The 21,370-nt window shown below is 47.8% G+C and overlaps 1 protein-coding gene and 1 long non-coding RNA gene across 3 annotated transcripts in view; one reads left to right on the forward strand and one right to left on the reverse strand.

Moving 5' to 3' along the window:
• Positions 1 to 831: 831 nt before the first annotated feature.
• Positions 832 to 21,370, reverse strand: part of LOC308468322 — a 42,325-nt gene continuing 21,786 nt past the window's right edge. The window contains exon 3 of the long non-coding RNA XR_013981567.1: positions 832 to 1,343. This is a non-coding gene — a long non-coding RNA (uncharacterized lncRNA). The remainder of the gene's footprint in view (positions 1,344 to 21,370) is intronic.
• The window catches only part of FHL1 (four and a half LIM domains 1), a 70,159-nt gene continuing 67,959 nt past the window's right edge, over positions 19,171 to 21,370 (forward strand). The window contains exon 1 of one of the 2 annotated variants that reach the window (XM_080990417.1): positions 19,171 to 19,321. The gene's annotated coding sequence lies outside the window, so the exon portion shown is untranslated. Of the gene's footprint in view, positions 19,322 to 19,937; positions 19,962 to 21,370 lie in introns of those variants that run through there. The other variant, XM_080990418.1, reaches the window with a different exon arrangement.

The following is a 21,370-nucleotide window of genomic DNA, read 5'->3' on the forward strand; positions in this document are numbered from 1 at the left end:
CATCGAGTCCAACCCCCTGCCAAGCAGGAAACACCATCAGAGCACTCCTGACATATGGTTGTCAAGCCTCTGCTGAAAGACCTCCAAAGAAGGAGACTCCACCACACTCCTGGGCAGCAAATTCCACTGTCGAACAGCTCTTACTGTCAGGAAGTTCTTCCTAATGTTGAGGTGGAATCTTCTTTCTTGTAGTTTGGATCCATTGCTCCGTGTCCGCTTCTCTGGAGCAGCAGAAAACAACCTTTCTCCCTCGTCTATGTGACATCCTTTTCTATATTTGAACATGGCTATCATATCACCCCTTAACCTCCTCTTCTCCAGGCTAAACATGCCCAGCTCCCTTAGCCGTTCCTCATAAGGCATCGTTTCCAGGCCTTTGACCATTTTGGTTGCCCTCCTCTGGACACGTTCCAGTTTGTCAGTGTCCTTCTTGAACTGTGGTGCCCAGAACTGCCCAGAACTGGACACAGTACTCCAGGTGAGGTCTGACCAGAGCAGAATACAGTGGCACTATTACTTCCCTTGATCTAGATGCTATACTCCTATTGATGAGGCCCAGAATTGTATTGGCTTTTTTAGCTGCCGTGTCACACTGTTGGCTCATGTCAAGTTTGTGGTCAACCAAGACTTCTAGATCCTTTTCACATGTAGTGCTCTCAAGCCAGGTGTCACCCATCTTGTATTTGTGCCTCTCATTTTTTTGCCCAAGTGCAATACTTTACATTTCTCCCTGTTAAAATTCATCTTGTTTGTTTTGGCCCAGTTCTCTAATCTGTCAAGGTCGTTTTGAAGTGTGATCCTGTCCTCTGGGGTGTTAGAGTCACGGAGTACAAAGAGCAGAATTTTTAATTCTGTGTCAAATATTTAGACAGAGGCCTTTGTAAACAGAATTACCCCCTCCCCCCATTTTGGTATTTCTGCCGAGGTTTCCCCCATAAATTCCAACCCAGTTTCTCCTTTCCCATCCTCGGTGGTGCCAAACCCTTTTGCAAAACAGGGAGCTGCCGCCGTCAGAAGCTGCCATATTTGGTTACAGTCTCCCAACTTGGTCTGGAGTGTGTGAGTTCCTTCACTTTGAAGGTGATGTGTGAAGGTTTTTGGCCCTGCGAATGCAGAAAGCAAAAGATAGCAAACCTAAAAGTTCAAAACCTTCCAGCTTTGCTCGCCGTCTTGGCTTGTTCTCACAGTCGCTGGGAGAGATCACCAGTGGGTTTGGGGATGGGCATTCATCAGTATGCGGATGGTACCCTCTTTTTTCAGATCGGAACCGGTAAAGGCAGTGAAGGTCCTGTGTCTGGAGGCAGTTGGAGGACGGGTGGCTGCTAACGGGTTGAGGTTGAATCCTGCAAGACAGAAGTCCTGTTGTGCGTGGGGAGCACTCCCTGGTCCTGAACGGGGCAACTGTGCCCCTGAAGGACCAGCTGCGCAGCCTGGGGGTCATTTTGGACCCATGGAGGTGCAGGTCCATTCTGTGTCCAGGGCAGCTCCTTGTGGGACACAGGATGAGACCCTACCTGCCCAGAGCAGCACATGCTCTGGTTACCTCTCGCTTGGACTATTGCTATGCGCTCTATGTGGGGCTGCCTTTGAAGATGCCCTGGAAACAACAACTAATCCAGAATGTGGCAGCCAGACTGGGGACTGGGACTGCAGAGACTACATAACCCCGGTCCTGAAAGACCTGCATTGGCTCCCGGGACGTTTCCAGGCACAATTCAAAGAGTCAGTGCTGACCTTGAAAGCCCTCAATGGCCTCAGCCCAGTAGACCCGAAGGAGTGCCTCCACCCTGGATGCCATGGTCCCTCTCCCCAGGGCCTTCTGGTTCCCTCCCTGCAAGAAGCGAAGTTACAGGGAAGCAGGCAGAGGGCCTTCTCAGTGGTGGCGCCCACCCTGTGGAACGCCCTCCCATCAGATCTCAAAGAAATAAGCAACTCTCTGGCCTTTAGAAGACATCTGAAGACAGCCCTGTTTTGGGAAGTGTTTTGTACTGAGTTGAATAGGATCCAAACTGCAGCAGTCTGATTGGTCCTAGAACAATAGGATCCAAATTGCAGCAGTCTGATTGGTCCTAGAACAATAGGATTCAGAATGCAGCAGTCTGATTGGTCCTAGATCAATGCAGCAGTATGATTGGTTGGCAGGAACCACCCAATCATGCTCCAGATATAAGTGAATCCACAACCTGATTGGCTTACAGTAGAATTCCAGAATTAGCCAATCATGTGCAGCCCATTGTGTAAATAATGTATATAAAGCAGATACTTTGAGGGGACATTCATTCATTCCTCCTCACCACTATGAGCTGAATAAAGAGCATGAAATCACTTTGTGACTCTGAGTATATAGAATAGAATCATAGAATCATAGAATCATAGAGTTGGAAGAGACCACAAGGGCCATCGAGTCCAACCCCCTGCCAAGCAGGAAACACCATCAGAGCACTCCTGACATATGGTTGTCAAGCCTCTGCTTAAAGACCTCCAAAGAAGGAGACTCCACCACACTCCTGGGCAGCAAATTCCACTGTCGAACAGCTCTTACTGTCAGGAAGTTCTTCCTAATGTTGAGGTGGAATCTTCTTTCTTGTAGTTTGGATCCATTGCTCCGTGTCCGCTTCTCTGGAGCAGCAGAAAACAACCTTTCTCCCTCCTCTTTGTGACATCCTTTTATATATTTGAACATGGCTATCATATCACCCCTTAACCTCCTCTTCTCCAGGCTAAACATGCCCAGCTCCCTTAGCCGTTCCTCATAAGGCATCGTTTCCAGGCCTTTGACCATTTTGGTTGCCCTCCTCTGGACACGTTCCAGTTTGTCAGTGTCCTTCTTGAACTGTGGTGCCCAGAACTGGACACAGTACTCCAGGTGAGGTCTGACCAGAGCAGAATACAGTGGCACTATTACTTCCCTTGATCTAGATGCTATACTCCTATTGATGCAGCCCAGGATTGCATTGGCTTTTTTAGCTGCTGCGTCACACTGTTGGCTCATGTCAAGTTTGTGGTCAACCAAGACTCCTAGATCCTTTTCACATGTACTGCTCTCAAGCCAGGTGTCCCCCATCTTGTATTTGTGCCTCTCATTTTTTTTGCCCAAGTGCAATACTTTACATTTCTCCCTGTTAAAATTCATCTTGTTTGTTTTGGCCCAGTTCTCTAATCTGTCAAGGTCGTTTTGAAGTGTGAACCTGTCCTCTGGGGTGTTAGCCACCCCTCCCAGTTTGGTGTCATCTGCAAATTTGATCAGGATGCCCTTGAGTCCATCATCCAAGTCGTTGATAAAGATGTTGAATAAGACCGGGCCCAAGACAGAACCCTGTGGCACCCCACTAGTCACTCTTCTCCAGGATGAAGAGGAACCATTGATGAGCACCCTTTGGGTTTGGTCAGTCAGCCAGTTACAAATCCACTGAGTGGTAGCATAGTCAAGACCGCATTTTACCAGCTTCTTTACAAGAATGTTATGGGGCACCTTGTCAAATGCCTTGCTGAAATCAAGGTAGGCTACATCCACTGCGTTCCCTTCATCTACCAGGCTTGTAATTCTGTCAAAAAATGAGATCAGGTTAGTCTGGCATGACTTATTTTTCAGAAATCCATGCTGACTATTGGTGATCACAGCATTCCTTTCTAGGTGCTCATAGACTTTTTGCTTAATGATCTGCTCCAGAATCTTCCCTGGTATTGATGTCAGACTGACTGGGCGGTAATTATTTGGGTCCTCTCTTTTCCCCTTTTTGAAAATAGGGACAACATTTGCCCTCCTCCAGTCTGCCGGGACTTCGCCTGTTCTCCAGGAATTCTCAAAGATGACTGCCAGTGGTTCTGAGATCACATCTGCCAGTTCTTTTAATACTCTTGGATGCAGTTCATCTGGCCCTGGAGACTTGAATACATCTAAACTAGCCAAGTATTCTTGTACTATCTCCTTAGTTATTCTGGGCTGTGTTTCCTCTGCTAAATCATTTGCTCCAAATTCTTCAGGTCGGGCATTGTTTTCTTTATCGGAGAAGACTGAGGCAAAGAAGGCATCGAGGAGTTCAGCCCTTTCTGTGTCCCCTGTTTGCATTTCACCATCTTCTCCTCTGAGTGACCCCACTGTTTCTTTGTTCTTCCTTTTGCTACGAACATACCCATAAAAGCCTTTTTTGTTGCTTTTCACCTCTCTAGCAAGCCTGAGTTCATTCTGTGCTTTAGCTTTTCTGACTTTGTGTCTACACGTGCTGGCTATTTGTTTGAATTCCTCTTTGGTGGTTTGGTCCCCTTTTCCATTTTTTGTACACATCTTAACTCAGTTAAAAGTTCTTTAGATAGCCACCCTGGCTTCTTTAGGCACCTTCCATGTTTCTGTCTCATTGGTATTGCCTGAAGTTGTGCTTTTACTATCTCCCTCTTAACAAACTCCCAGCCATCATGAACTCCCTTTCCTTTTAGTATTACTATCCATGGGATTTCACCCAGCACTTCCCTAAGTTTTATGAAGTCGGCTTTCTTAAAGTCAAGAAATTGAGTCCTAGTATGCTTGGCTGCTCCTTTCCGCTGTATAGTAAACTTCAGAAGAGCATGATCACTCGCGCCTAATGATCCTTCCACTTCTACCCCACTAACCAGGTCATCAACATTGGTTAGGACCAGATCTAAAATGGCTGTTCCTCTTGTTGCTTCTCCCACTTTCTGGACAATGAAGTTGTCTGCAAGGCCAGTGAGGAATCTGTTTGACCTTATGCTCTTGGCTGAGTTTGACATCCAACAAATATCCGGGTAATTGAAGTCCCCCATTACTACTATCTTCCTTCCTTTTGCATGCTTGGCCATCTGTTCCAGGAAGGCATCATCTATGCCCTCCGTTTGGCTTGGGGATCTATAGTAAACTCCCACAATGAGGTCACTGTTATTCTTCTCTCCCTTAATTTTGACCCAAATGCTCTCACTTTGGCTTTGAGGTTCTAAATCTTGGATCTCTTCACAGGTATACACATCCCTGACATATAACGCCACTCCTCCTCCTTTCTTGTCTGGTCTGTTTCTCTGAAATAGATTGTATCCCTCCATTATTACATTCCAATCGTGGGACTTATCCCACCAGGTTTCAGTGATGCCTATTATGTCATATTTAGTTTGCTGTACCAAGAGCTCAAGCTCATAAAATATGTGTCCATATTTCACTGGCAACGAAGGTGGGATCCCACTGAGCTGACTGCCACACACAGCACTGCAGCACCGCCACCTGCCGCACCGCTGCCTCACACCGTGTATCCAGGCTTCAGCTCCGGGACACAAGGAACTCAGAATGACAACCGACAGCAGCTTCTCGCCGTTCAACCCAGCATCTGGAGACTGGGAAGCGTACGCCTTCCGTTTCATCTTCCTCCTAGAAGCCAAAGGGGTCACCGATGAAGAAGACGTCAAGAAGAGGGCAATATTCTTCAGCATCTGCGGAGAGGAGACGTTTGAAATCGCCCGGGCTCTCCTTGCACTGAAGACGTCACTACTGTTCCATACAAAATAATAATGGAACAGCTGAAGGGGCACTTTTTGCCGCAGCCCTCAGTGGTGGCTCTTCGAAATGCCTTCAACGCAAAGCGGCAAGCCCCTGGGGAAACCATAACTGGGTTTGTGACCTCTCTCTGCCAAGCCGCCCGGTTCTGCAACTTCTCAGAGCTGGAGAACATGCTTCGGGACTGCCTCGTCGGTGGCCTGAAGGATGAGAAGCTGCAACGACGCCTCTACGCTAAGAAGGACCTAACGTTCCAGGTCGCTCTGGAGGAGGCCCTGGCAACGGAAGCTGCCAAGAGGTCGACGCAAGAGGCACGGCCGAGCCTGCCATCCCAACCGAGGGTCCACCACGAAGACCTCACCGACGACTCAGGATCTGACAGGGAGGAGGTGCACCGAGTACAGCCGCGCACTCAAGCAGCCCACATACCACAGCTGCCTCGACGAGAAGGAGGGAACTGCGCAAGCTGCGGGGAAAGTCACGAGAGGAGGACCTGCCGTTTCTGCAACGCAGAGTGCAGGCAGTGCAGAAAATCGGGACACATCGCCCGGGTGTGTCGAGCTCGGCCCACCCGACGCCAGGCATCAGATGACCAATCCAAGAGCCCCAGGTCCCGGGGCCCAACGCACCAAGGCAACTCGACGGAGCTCACGGACTTCCAGGTATACCAGTTGCCCCACCCCAACGTAGAGAAAATTTATGTAGAGGTACAGATAGAGGGGGCCCCATGCCGCATGGAGCTTGACACGGGTTCAGCTCTATCCATAATCTTGGCAAGGACCTTAAGGAAACTGTGTCCTACTGGGGGTCCCAAACTCAGGCCGGCCCCATTCACCCTCCGGGACTTCCAGAAACGTAAGGTCCCCACAATGGGGGTGGGGACCTTCAGGGTGCAATACCGAGGGCGGACGCGGCAACTGGACTTGCTTGTGGTCAAGGGCCCCTACATTAGCTTACTGGGATTGGCATGGTTTGGACCACTGGGGCTAGCCGTCACCGGGGTGAACCACACTAGTTTACAAGTGGACGTGGACGCCATATGCAAGGAATTTCCAGGGGTTTTCGATGGGAAATTGGGACAGTATACAGGCCCCCCCATTGCTCTACAGCTTGACCCCGCAGTACTCAAGGCCTGCTGGGTCCCGTTCGCCCTGAAACCCCGTATAGATGAGGAATTGGACCGGCTCGTGGAGCAAGGAGTGCTGGAGCCGGTGCCTAATGCCCCCTGGGTAACCCCAATCGTCACACCCGTCAAACCTAATGGTTCGGTCCGCATCTGCGCAGACTACAAATGTACCATAAACAAGGCCCTCACGGCCCATGCATACCCAGTGCCAGTGGTCAGCCATGTCCTTGCCATCCTGGCTGGGTCGAAAATTTTTGGCAAGCTGGACTTGGCCCAAGCATATCAATAGCTGCCAGTAGATGAGGCCACAGCAGAGGCACAGACGATTGTGACGCACAGAGGAGCGTTCAGGGTAAAGCAGCTGCAATTCGGTGTCAGCGTGGCACCAGGCATATTCCAGAATCTAATGGACTCGCTCCTTAAAGGGATTCCTGGCGTCACCCCCTTCTTCGATGATGTGTTGATTGCCGGGCCCACAGCAGAGGAGTTTGAGGACCGCCTCCACACCGTTCTGCACTGTTTCCAGACGGCGGGTCTCAAGGTGAAGCGGGAAAAATGTCTACTAGGAGTGCCTCAGGTGGACTTTCTGGGATTTATGGTGGACGCAGAAGGGGTCCACCCAACTGGGGACAAGCTACGAGCCATTTGTGATGCCCCAGCGCCCAAGAGCAAGACTGAACTTCAGGCCTTCTTGGGACTATTGAACTTTTACCATTCCTTCTTTCCCCACAAGGCGGCGGTAGCGGAGCCCCTACACAGACTCCTGGACAAGCGGGCCCTTTGGGTGTGGGGCCAGCGCCAGGAGGCTGCATTCCAGGCAGTCAAGGACTTGCTTGTCTCAAACTCGGTCTTGGCACACTTCGACGAGAGGCTGCCGGTGGTGCTAGCATGCGACGCCTCACACTATGGCATTGGCTCTGTCCTGGGACACCAACTCCCAGATGGAAGAGAGGTACCGGTAGCATACTTTTCCCAGACACTCAACGCAACCGAGCGGAACTACTCGCAAATAGACAAGGAGGGGCTGGCAATCGTGAAGGGAGTAAAAAAATTCCATGATTTCTTGTACGGGCGGCCCTTCACCGTGGTGACTGACCACAAGCCGTTGCTTGGCTTGTTTGCCCCCGAAAAGCAGACCCCCCAAGAGCTGTCTCCTCGTGTCCTCAGGTGGTCAATTTTCCTTGCCAGCTACCAGTATGCACTGATTCACTGCCCGGGGAAGGTGATGGGCCATGCGGACGCCCTCAGCAGGCTACCACTACCGGAAACAGGCCCCGACCCAGCACCTGCAGAAGAGGTTATGAGCCTGGAGCTGCTTCCCGACCGCCCCATTCAGGCACAAGAAGTTGCACACCATTCCAAGAAAGACAGGGTTATCTCCCGGATCCTGGACTGGGTGTGGAAGGGATGGCCCAGCAGCAACCCCGGGCCAGAATTCGCCAGCTACACAACCCGCAAACATGAACTGTCGGCCCACAAGGGGTGCCTGTTATGGGGAAGCAGGGTCGTTGTTCCCCAGCCCCTCCACAAAAGGGTCCTCACAGCCCTACACGAGACACACCCAGGGGTAGTAAGAATGAAGGCCCTGGCCAGGAGTTATGTGTGGTGCCCGGGGATCGACGGAGAGATAGAGGCCTGGGTCAAACACTGCCAGGCCTGCCAAGAATCCCGCCCAGATCCCCCAAGGGCCCCAGTCCAGTCCTGGGAGTCCGCCTGAGCACCATGGTCACGCCTGCATGTGGACTTCGCTGGCCCCTTTCAGGGGAAAACATTCTTCATAGTGGTGGACTCCTACACCAAATGGCTGGAAGTCGCACTGGTACCGTCCATTTCTACATCCGCAGCCATCCGGGTACTACGCAGGCTGTTTGCAACCCACGGGTTCCCTGACACTCTCGTGTTTTAATATTTGATTAATTATTCGCAGGGGTGGCCAACTCCCAAGAGACTGCAATCTGCCTACAGAGTTAAAAACTGGCAGTGATCTACTCACTTTGGGGGGGTTCGGGTCAAAGTTGTTGAGCTTTTCTTAGGGAGGAGAAAAGTCCCGTTTTGGGGGAGTGCAGGGCAAAAATGTTGAGCTTTTTTAGGCGAGTCAAAGGTGTTTAGCTTCTTTGGGGGGAGCCAGTGACCTGCCAGTGACCCCATTGCTTCCCTCCCTGCGGAGAAACATGTGAGGTCAATTGGGTAGAGTCCAAATGGTTTCAGGATGGTCTTCTTGTGCTGTTTCAGACACGTGGTTTACATCTTTATGTACATGTTTGCCTTGTACATTATTGAACATTGAATTTATATCTTGGAGACCTTCAGTTCTTACAACACTCTGAACGAAGTAGACGATTCCATGTCTGGTGTTGAGAAGGAGCCTCCTAAGCAAGCGTTTAGAGTGAAAGTTGTCGCCTTCTTCCAAACATGCTTTGCAGCGAAGCGGCCAAAACCCTCCCATTTTGTGTCCCTCCATTTCCAACATTTCCAAATAAAGCTCTTTCTCCCCGCGGCTTCTTCTGCAGTGACTAATACACTGGAAACCTCTTCCGAGGCCCCGTGCTTATACTTCATTCCTGTTTGGAAAAGCAAGCCAAGTCTCCATTTGTCTCCGTTTTATTACGTTTGCCAAGAATTGATATACAGTTGTACCTCAGGTTACAGACGCTTCAGGTTACAGACTCTGCTAACCCAGAAATAGTACCTCGGGTTAAGAACTTTGCTTCAGGATGAGAACAGAAATCGTGCTCTGCCAGCGCGGCAGCAGCGGGAGGCCCCATTAGCTAAAGTGGTGCTTCAGGTTAAGAACAGTTTCAGGTTAAGAACAGACCTCCGGAATGAATTAAGTACTTAACCAGAGGTACCACTGTATACCAAATGAAATTAGTTTTATTTCCCATTGGGCAGCGGCCGCAGACACATTGCAGGCTCAGGATTCTCTCCCAGCCGATGGGAAGCAATGTGGCCTTTTCTAAAGTGAGCCTCCATGGTTTTACTAGCGCTCTTTGCCTCAATTTTCCTTGGTGCCTTGTCTCCTTGCCTTAGTCCCCCGCCTGGTTTCTGATACACTTTCCAACATAGCCCCAAAGCAGTTGCATTTGCAGTACCACCAACTGCCCCAAACAGAGGGTCGTGATGAGTTAAGGTGTGAACCTTTAAGCTTGAAAGGGGTGGTGGTGGTGGCCCAAAGGGCCAAAATAAATGTCATAATGTGTATCCCTAGAAATCCTTCAGTGTACTTCTAACAGGAAAGTTATGGTAACCTGTTGCTTTATGAAACTGAGGATTTTGCAAGTTGCCGTCCCCCCCCCCCCCAATTGGGGCAGGAATACAGTCGTACCTCTGCTTACTCTGGATACGTAATTTTTGGGATGCAAACGCAGCAAACCCGGAAGTATTTTTCTGGTTGTTGCCGCGCACACATGCGCAGAAGCGGTCCTCCAGTTGCAAATTCCTCGGGATGCAGCCAGACCTCCAGAACAGATCCCGTTTGCAACCAGGGGTACCACTGTACAGCTAATTGTGGATCACAAAGATACAGCTCAAAGCTAGAACCGCTACATGGTGCAAACGGCATGCACGCTAACACAATGTAACACAGGCATCCCCAACCTTCAGCCCTCTAGATATTTTGGACCAATTCCCATCATCCCTGACCACTGGTCCTGTGAGTTAGGGATCATGGGAGTTGTAGGCCAAAACATCTGGAGGGCTGCAGGTTGAAGATGCCTGATGTAACAGCACATGGTGGGAATCCAAGCTTACTTGACAGAAATGGGTGAGAATCAAACCTGAATCGGCACAAATGGCCACTCCTTATTACACATGTATATTAAACATAAAATGAGGTGATAGGCAAACTTGGCCCTCCAGCTGTTTTGGGACTACAACTCCCATCATCCCTAGCTAACAGGACCAGTGGTCAGGGATGATGGGAACTGCAGTCTTAAAACATCTGGAGGGGGCCAAGTTTGGCCATGCCTGATCTAGGGCATAATGATATTTGTTTCTTATAACCTCCGAGAGAAACTTTGCCACGACCAGTGTAATATCATTTGACGTGTCTTCCGAAAGATATTTAATATGGGGGACTTTGGATTTTCCCGGCAAATTTGCCAGGAAGGGTTTGATACGTTGATCTCTTCCTCACATTGCCCACAATGCAGTAGGATATGCTTCATACAACTAGTGGAAACTGGAATCCTTTGTTTGAAACTTTATCAACACCACTACCAGAACCACTGGGCGGGGTTGCACTTTTGCAGAACAATCTGACTGTAACCTATTGCTTTGCAATCAGCGTTGGACTTTTAACTCCTCAAGCTCCTGGGTTTTCACTGGCAGGAGATAAGCCACTTTAGGCTTACAACATAACAAAAGGGCATATTGCAGTCTAGAATTTACTTCACCATTTTGTTTTAAATCCTGCTTTGCACATTTGTAAGCAGGAAAATTGCTTTTTTTTTTCTTCCAGCAAGCATGAAAAAGCCAGTTCTCTTTCTGGTAGCAAAGCTGTACTTTTCCAGAATAAAAAATCAGAGTCACTTTGCTTTCCTGCCTGCAATAGGACATGTTGTTGTCCTCCTCCTCCTCCTCCTCCTCCTCCTTCTCCTCCTCCTCCTCCTCCTCCTTCTCCTTCTCCTTCTCCTCCTCCTCCTTCTCCGGCGATCCCTCGTAGCCAAGTAAGATTTTCTTCCATAAATATGGATTTTAACAGTGAGCCTGTAAGTGACTGTGGAGGCCAATTCTGGATTCACACATCCTTCCACAGTGGGGACATTGGTTTCTGGGCGGGAGTTGATCCCAGCGAGGCTTCCTTCCTCTTCGCCCGTTTCTCCCTTGCGTCCCGAGTTTGAGTGTCTTCAAAGCCCACAACACCTTTGGTCAAGGCTGTTCTCCCATTGGAGCGCTCGCAGGCCAGTGCTTCCCAGTTGCCGATGTTCGTACTACATTTTTTTTAAGATTTGCTTTGAGATCTTTCAACCTCTTTTGGAGACCACAAAACAGACCTCAGCGTAACACTCAAAGCAGAAGTGTGGCACTCAAATCAGAAGCAGAACCAGGGCTGTCTTGAGCACGCCAGGCACTCCTGTCTTCCACTGCCTCCCGCAGTTTGGTCAAACTCATGTTTGTAGCTTCGAGAACACTGTCATCCCCTTCTCCTTGCGCCCTTCATTTTTCCCAACATCAGGGTCTTTTCCAGGGACCCTTCTCTTCTCACAAGGTGGTATTGGAGCCTCAGCTTCAGGATCTGTCCTTCCAGTGAGCACTCAGGGCTGATTTCCTTCAGAATGGATAGGTTTGATCTTCTTGCAGTCCATGGGACTTTCAAGAGTCTCCTCCAGCACCAGAATTCAAAAGCATCAATTCTTCGGCGATCAGCCTTCTTTATGGTCCAGCTCTCACTTCCATACATCACTACTGGGAAAACCATAGCTTGAACTATAAGGACCTTTGTTGGCAAGGTGATGTCTCGGATTTTTAAAATGCTGCCTAGTTTTGTCATTTAGTTTAGCCACCCCCAATTTTTTTTTTGGGGGGGGGCAAACTCAAAGCTTTTAGTTTCCTTACTCATCAGGAATAATTGCCGCCATGGAGTAACAGTGGCAGAGGGTGGGGGCAGGGTCTTTCACTCCCGTGCTTTTCACTGCTGCCAATAGAGAGGGGCTGGTACAGTTGCAGGCGGGATCCGTTCCGGAGATCTGGCCGGATCCCAAGGTTTCCGCAATCCTTCCAGGCTTGCTGCGCGCGTATCTCAAAGGATATGTAACAAGAGGGGCACGTAAGTAGAGGTAGCACTGTATACAATAGGTATACATTGGGCACCCCCCAGAATCCGGCGCCCTGGTTCCCTACACCCCCTTGCACCCCCAGGTCGAGACAGGCCTGAGCGTGCTCAAAATGGAGTACGTTCGGCTTCTGGGAAAAGTCCACCAACCGGAACACTTCCCTCCGGGTTTGCAGCGTTTGAAAACCAACGTTGCACCGTATAGTAGCATTGCTTTCCTTGCTCCTTGCCTTCTGAAGGAGCTTTTGTCTCTCTGTCCTTCCCTCACCCCACACTCAGTCTCCCTCTCGACACTAAAAATTCCTCAACGCTTCAGTCATTTCTCCTTTGTGCAGCTATCTAAACTGTGTACATACACGGCGGGGAGATAATTTTGAATTACAGCAATGGAAAAAAACTAGAAAGCCACCCAGGGCTGGAATCATGAGCCGTATATGGGATCCAGATTAGTTTTCACGGGGTGTTGGCTGACTTTATATGAAGGGCCACCACACCTTCTTCTGCTGGATTTCGCCAAACTTAATTCTAGAATCGTGACCTTTCCTTGTTTTTGCTTGCGTTGCTAGGGACCTGGAGCAGACCGTGCATTAACAGGACAGCTTTGGGGTGAAGAGTATTGTTTCTAGGACAGTTCCTGAGGAGGAACTCTCTGCTTTTTAAGATGCTGTCTAGCTTTGCCGTCACTTTTCTCCCAAGAAGCAGGCGTCTTTTAATTTCATGTCTGCTGTCACCATCTGCAGTGATCATGGAGCCCAAGAAAGTTGTTTTTATTATTGTTGTTGTTGTTATTTTAATATTGCATATATATACACACACACACACACATCAAATATACCAGGCATGTCCAACAAGTAGGTTGCGACCTACTGGCAGATCATGGGGTGTTCTTGGTAGATCCTGATAGATTTCCGGCCCCTCAGTGATCCCCTCCCACCCCCCCAAAAAGCTCAACAACTTTGCCTTCCCAAGAAAAGATCAACAACTCTGGCTTCCCAAAAACAGCTCAACAATTCTGTGCCCCCCCCCCCAGCTCAACTCAACAACTTTGGTCCGTCCAACGACAATGGGTAGATCACTGCTAGGTTTTTTTCACACTGTGAGTAGACCGCAGTCTATTGGGAATTGGAAATATATTTACAGAATGTAAAGGAAGAAATGTTAGAAGATGTTCTCTTTTAAAAAAATGTAATACTGTAAGAAGAAATAAAAATAAATAAATAAAAAGTATGCATCCCTCCCCTCCTCCTCGCCTCCCACCCCATGTTCCTGTGGGAGAGTTGGTTTATGCTTAATTTTAACAGGGAGAAATGTAAAGTATTGCACTTGGGCAAAAAAATGAGAGGCACAAATACAAGATGGGTGACACCTGGCTTGAGAGCAGTACATGTGAAAAGGATCTAGAAGTCTTGGTTGACCACAAACTTGACATGAGCCAACAGTGTGACGCAGCAGCTAAAAAAGCCAATGCAATTCTGGGCCTCATCAATAGGAGTATAGCATCTAGATCAAGGGAAGTAATAGTGCCACTGTATTCTGCTCTGGTCAGACCTCACCTGGAGTACTGTGTCCAGTTCTGGGCACCACAGTTCAAGAAGGACACTGACAAACTGGAACGTGTCCAGAGGAGGGCAACCAAAATGGTCAAAGGCCTGGAAACGATGCCTTATGAGGAACGGCTAAGGGCATGTTTAGCCTGGAGAAGAGGAGGTTAAGGGGTGATATGATAGCCATGTTCAAATATAGAAAAGGATGTCACATAGACGAGGGAGAAAGGTTGTTTTCTGCTGCTCCAGAGAAGCGGACACGGAGCAATGGATCCAAACTACAAGAAAGAAGATTCCACCTCAACATTAGGAAGAACTTCCTGACAGTAAGAGCTGTTCGACAGTGGAATTTGCTGCCCAGGAGTGTGGTGGAGTCTCCTTCTTTGGAGGTCTTTAAGCAGAGGCTTGACAACCATATGTCAGGAGTGCTCTGATGGTGTTTCCTGCTTGGCAGGGGGTTGGACTCGATGGCCGTTGTGGTCTCTTCCAACTCTATGATTCTATGATTCTATGATTCTTTTTATCAAAAACAAATTCCTAACAGAAAGTGGCAAAGAGAGGCAATGTTGTTGCCAGCAGGGTTCCTGTGTGTTGCGAATTAATGTGCCACTTTTCTTTTACTTTCTATGATCTTAAATGCTTGGCTCTTGCCCTTGAAGAAGAAGAAGAAGAAGAAGAGTTTGGATTTGATATCCTACTTGATCACTACCCAAAGGAGTCTCCAAGCGGCTAACAATCTCCTTTCCCTTTGAGGTGAGTGGGGCTGAGACTTCAGAGAAGTGTGACTGGCCCAAGGTCACCCAGCAGCTGCATGTGGAGGAGCAGAGACGCAAACCCGGTTCACCACATTACGAGTCCACTGCTCTTAACCACTACACCACACTGGCTCTCAGTGTGCAATGTGTTCCTTGGCTCTGTGATGGAATTGGCCACCTCTCTCGGATCCTCAGAATAGTGCCGTTCTTTCTGTGCCCATTGGCAATCTCACAGAGAAGACCCCCCTTGTGTCACAGCCAGCTGTATATCTTTTTATGTTAGGAAGGGTGGTTTAGAAAGGTTTTTTTAAAAAAACAAACTAGCCATCGAAAAGAATTGCCAGCATTTTGAACTGGATATTGCAACTAGCCAAAATGCAGCGAAGGCATTTCAATGAACAGAACAAGATATTGCAGGGGGTGGGGTGGCGGAAGGTTGCACTCTGCACATGATCAGAGGACACGTCAGCTACAACTGCGGTGAGGGTTTTATTCACCCAAAGATGGAAAAGTGATAAAAAACTGGTGGAATTTGCTGAAATGGCGAAATGAACTGAAAGACTTTGAGACAAGATTGGAAATCATTTATGTTGTATATACAGAATCTATGTAAAGAAATGGACTCGCTCACAGGGTTTGAGTAGACACTGACAATTAACAACAGAAACATTGAAATGATAGAATGTCAGGATAGAACAACATTTCATTTAAGAATATAGTACTGAAGTATAGTATTGTAAGCAGGACCATTTTTTTCATGTTGAGGGGGGTTAATCTGTTATTATTTATTAAGATATATTTGTGGAAAAGATAACAATGTAAAATGCAATAAAAATTATTTAAAGAAAAGAAAGGAAAAGAGGACAAATCCCAGTTTTCAGGACTTCACAAGTTCCAGCACTGAGCCATTCACCGAAACACGGTTCGCTCATTTATTCATCTGCCTTCCTTTGAGCAGATTTTTCCCAGGATGGGTGTCAGGGAAGAAATGATAATTTTGGCTGAGCCCTGGTTCACATTAAACCCTGGATACTATTCCATTGCCTTCTTCAGATGAAACCTCCAAAGGTTTTATATGCATGTTGCTTCCCTTTCGCTCCATCCCACTGAACCACCTTTGGTGCAGGATGCCTCAGGATCGTCCAGGCAAGTGTGCCCCCCCCTCCCCACAATGGGAATTGAAAGACAAAGAGGTAAAGGAGGTTATGATTAAGTGGAGCCAGGATTTTGAGTATGCAATCAGGATGGATCAGTGGGAAAGGCTGTGGAGACAAGATGTCAATTTTACTGCCTGTTACACAATCAAGGAAAATCTAATGAAGATGTGGTACAGGTGGTACGTGACCCCTGCCAGATGAGCTAAAACATATACAGTGGTACCTCGGGTTAAGAACTTAATTAGTTCTGGAGGTCCACTCTTAACCTGAAACTGTTCTTAACCTGAAGTACTACTTTAGCTAATGGGGCCTCCCGCTGCCGCCACTGTGCGATTTCTGTTCTCATCCTGAAGCAAATTTCTTAACCGAGTTAAGTTCTTAACTATTTCTGGGTTAGCGGAGTCTGTAACCTGAAGCGTCTGTAACCCGAGGTACCACTGTAAATTACAATCAAACGCATGTTGGAGATGTAAGACAACGGAAGGAACAAGGTATTGTGCATGGGGGGATGTGATAAAATCCAAAAGTTCTAGAGTAATATCTATGAAGAACTAAAAAAGAGGTTCAAAATAATGTTTGAGAAAAGTCCAGAAGCGTTCCTTCTGGGTATAGTGAAAAAAGAAATCCCCAACGATAAGAAAAAAATATTCTGCCACTATGATTTTAGTGGCCAAAAACTGGAAGGGAGATATAGTCCCATCAGTAGTGGACTGGCAAGTAAAATTTTGTGAATTGATTGAATTGGCCCAAATGACAGCAGCAATCGGATGACAACCGAATCAAAAACTCAGGAAATAATGGGAATGTGTAGAGATGTCTATGGCAAAACATTGTTCCCAAAGAAACTGACTGATAGGCTGATGTTCGCAAAGTCAGGATAAAAGTTGGAGAAGATTTTATGGGTTTCTATGTTGGACAATAAACTACCGTTAGAACTGGATATGGAACAACTGCTTGGTTCAAAATTGGGAAAGGAGTACGACAAGGCTGTATATTGCCTCCCTTCTTATTCAACTTAAGGTATAGGCCCGATAGATCCTGCGAAAGGCTGGACTGGATGAATCCCAAACCAGAATTAAGATTGTTGGAAGAAATATCAACAACCTCAGATATGCAGATGACACAACTTTGATGGCAGAAAGTGAGGAGGAATAAAAAAACCTCTTAATGAGAGTGAAAGAGGAGAGCGCAAAATATGGTCGGAAGCGCAACATCAAAAAAACTAAAATCATGGCCATTGGTCCCATCACCTCCTATCAAATAGAAGGGGAAGAAATGGAGGCAGTGAGAGATTTTACTTTCTTGGGCTCCATGATCACTGCAGATGGTGACAGCAGTCACAAAATCAAAATATGCCTGCTTCTCTCAGGAGAAAAGTGATGATAAAACTAGGCAGCATCTCAAAAAGCAGAGACATCACCTTGCTGACAAAGGTCCTTATAGTTCAATCTATGGTTTTCCCAGTAGTGATGTATAGAAATGAGAGCTGGACCATAAAGAAGGCTGATTGCCGAAGAATTGATGCTTTTGCATTATGGTGCTGGAGGAGACTCTTGAGAGTCCCGTGGACTGCAAGAAGATCAAACCTATCCATTCTGAAGGAAATCAGCCCTGAGTGCTCACTGGAAGGACAGATCCTGAAGCTGAGGCTCCAATACTTTGGCCACCTCATGAGAAGAGAAGACTCCCTGGAAAAGACCCTGATGTTGGGAAAGATGGAGGGCACAAGCAGAAGGGGATGGCAGAGGACGAGATGGTTGGATAGTGTTCTCGAAGCTACAAACATGAGTCTGACCAAACTGCGGGAGGCAGTGGAAGACAGAAGTGCCTGGCATACTCTGGTCCAGGGGGTCACAAAGAGGCGGACACGACTAAACGACTAAACAGCAACAACAAAAAGTAAAGTAGCCCCTTCATGGATCACTGCCTTGTGGCGAAGGGGCTTGAATAACCCCAAGAAGCTGTGAGCCATGCCGTCAGGGCCACCCAAGATGGACAGGTCATAGCCAAGAGTTTAGACTAAATGTGATCCACCTGGAGAAGGAACTGGCAAACCACTCCAGTATTTTGCCAAGAAAACTCAATGGACATAAAAAAGGAGAAGCTTTGAGAAGAAAAGTGAGGGTTTCTAAGGCGTGCTCTGGTTCATAGGGTCACGGAGAATCAGACATGACTAAGGCGACTAAAAAACAATGTAAAGTACCATATTTTTCCATTTAAAACACTAGGTTTTTCCCCCTAAAAAACAATGTCCAAAATTTGGGAGTGTCTTATACATGGATACATCTCTCCCCCCCCCATTTTATTAAACCCAAGTCCCCCCGAATAGTCTTATACATGGGGCATCTTATAGACAGAAAAATACGGTATTTTGCTTTAACACAATATTAAAAGAATATTAAATTAACTAAATTATGCCGAGCACTATTTAGGGGGAGGGAAGTTACGGGGTGGGGAATGTACAATGATATATGGAGATATATTTACAGAATGTCAAGGAAGAAATGTTAGAAGATGTTCTCTTTTTTTGGAATGTAATACTGTAATATTATTATTATTAAGTGTGCACCCCCCCTCCTTGCCCTCCCACCCCCTGTGCCTGTGCTCCACCTAGCCAGCACCAACCCTCTTGCTCAGCTGTTTTTTATCTTCTATTTTGGAAATGTACGTCCAGTCCCCCCCCCTTTAGGTTTTTGGGGGGCCCACAAGAGAGTTAGTGGGGCCCTAAGCTACAGCTTGTTGAGCTTATACATAAATCCAGCACTGGCATAGATAGATGGATGGATAGATAGATAGATAGATTATTAATAGGTGGTAGATAGAGGGCTGGATTTAGGGTTGATGAGGCCCTAAGTTACTGAAGTTAATGGGGCCCTTTATATGTCCAGCTGTCCTTTGTCCACAACAAATAATACGTATCTCAAGCCATTTGCACATGTTGCCATGCACCAATCCATTCAGAATGTAGGCACCCTATATATAGAAAGGAGCAAAGCAGTGATAGTTTGGGGAGCAGGCTTACATGCTTACAGGCTTACACCATGACTTACATCATAAGAGCCTACACAACACAAAACACGGTTGCTGTATGTCGGTTTTATTTGTTTTTTATCTTCTCTTTTGGAAATGTACATCCAGGTTTTTTCACGTTAATTTTTTGGGGGCGGGGCCAAGAGAGGGGGCCCTAAACTAGAGCTTTTTGAGCTTATATGTAAAGCAGGCACTGGCTCCACCCAGCCAGCACCAACCCTCTGGCTCAGCTGCTTCCAGATCTTAGTTCCCCTTCCCTGCCTCCTGAGCAAAGCAGCCGCTCCCCAGTCTCTCCTCCTGGGCATCATCCAGGCAGCCGGTCAGAGATCCTTCAGTGTGAGTCTCTCTCCTCTAACACATCTTCAAGGACATCTTCCAGCCTGAGGGTTAGAAGACAGCTGTCCAAGCCTCTGGCTGCTGCAGGCGACCGTCTCTGTTAGTAAGTTTCTTGTTAACTTGGGGAATCCCCCTTCCCCAACGTATTCCGGAGGGAAAGTTTATGCTTCTTTTTATCCAAAAAATTTCCTAGCAGTACTAGAAGGTGGCAAAGAGGGCAGTGTTGTTTCCGGCAGGGTTCCTGTGGGTTGCGAATTAATGTGCCACTTTTCTTTTGCTTTCTGTGATCTGAAATGCTTGGCTCTTTCCATTGGCTGTGCAATGGAAGAGGCTCCGTCTCTCAGATTCTCAAAATCACCCACTTCTTTCTGAGCCCATTGTTGGCAATCTCACCATCGGGCAGGGCACCCTGGCTCAGATTCAGAACCCTGGATACTCTTCCATTGCCTTCTTCAGATGAAACCTCCAAATGTTTTATATGCATGTCGCTTCCCTTTGGCTCCATCCCATGGGACCACCTTTGGAGCAGCAGGATCCGGGTCTGCGCCTCAGGACCGTCCAGGCTCGCCTGCACCCCCCCTCCTCCTCCTCGCCCTCCCACCTCACGCTCCAGTGCTCCACCCAGCCAGCACCAACCCTCTGGCTCAGCTGCTTCCAGATCTTAGTTCCCCTTCCTTCCTCCTGAGTAAAGCAGCCGCTCCCCAGTCTCTCCTCCTGGGCATCATCCAGGCAGCAGGTCAGAGGTGAGTCTGTCTCAGTGTGAGTCTGTCTGTCTGTCTGTCTGTCTCCTCTAACACCTCTCCAAGGACATCTTCCAGCCTGAGGGTTAGAAGACGGCTGTCCAAGCCTCTGGCTGCTGCAGGCGACTGTCTCTAACTGTTAGTACGTTTCTTGCTAGCTTGGGTAATCCCCCTTCCCCAACTTATTCTGGAGGGAAAGTTTGTGCTTCTTTTTATCCAAAAAAATTCCTAACAGAACTAGAAGATGGCAAAGGGTGCAATGTTCTTGCCGGCAGGGTTCCTGTGCATTGTCAGTTGCCAACAAATTAATGTCAACTTTTCTTTCACTTTCTGTGATCTGAAATGCTTGGCTCTTTCCCTCGGCTGTGCAATGGAAGGGGCTGCCTCTCTCAGGATCTCAGAATCGCCCCGTTTTCTCTGTACCCATTGGCAATCTCACAATCGGGCAGAGCCAGGGCCGGATTTAGGTTTGATGAGGCCCTCAGCTACTGAAAGTCATGGGGCCCTTGATCTGTCCAGCTGTCATTTGTCAACAACATTTTGTCACTTTTTGAGTGTGTTGAATGTGTGCTATATGGTCACTGAAGGACCTAATAGGTATCTAAAGCCATTTGCACATAACGAAATATAGGTAGGTAGCCTTGTTGGTCTGACAGTCAAAATAAATAAAAAAATTAAAAAATTGACCAGTAGCACCTTAGAGACCAGCTAAGTTTGTTCTCAGTAGAAGCTTTCATGTGCAGGTGCCCTTCTTCAGATACACGGAAACAGAAGTCCCCAGACCCTGATATATAGAGGGAGGGTGGGGCGGGGTTTTTCTCCGAAGGGTAGTAGAACTCAATGGGTATGGTCAACCTGTCGGCGACTGTGAATGACTGCAATTAGTCCTGCAGGAAAAAGCAAGGGATGGTATGCAGATGACCCAAAATAGCTTTGCATATGCAATGAGACAGGAATCCAATATCTCTATTCAGACCAGGTCTCTCCATAGTTTTCAGCTGAGTGATAAGTTACAATTCAGCCACTTCTCTCTCAAGTCTATTTCCGAAATTCTTTTGCAGTATGACAGCTGCTTGGAGATCCTGCGTTGAATATCCCAGGAGATGGAGGTGTTCTCCTCCTGGCTTATCTGCCTGGTCTGAATAGAGATATTGGATTCTGGTCTCATTACACATGCTAAAGCTAATTTTGGTCATCTGCATACTTTCCCTTGCTTTTTCTTGTAGGACTAATTGCAGTCATTCATAGTCGTCCACAGGTTGACCATACCCACTGAGTCCTACTACCCTCATGAGAAGGGACGCGGATGGCGCTGTGGTCTAAACCACTGAGCCTAGGACACAGCAGCCAGATGCTCAGCCAGATGTTGCAGGGCCTGTTTATTTCCCTTCCCACTTGGAGGGACGCATGGT

The sequence above is a fragment of the Podarcis pityusensis genome (assembly GCF_964106645.2).
Source record: "Podarcis pityusensis genome assembly, chromosome: Z".
Lineage (NCBI taxonomy): Eukaryota > Metazoa > Chordata > Lepidosauria > Squamata > Lacertidae > Podarcis > Podarcis pityusensis.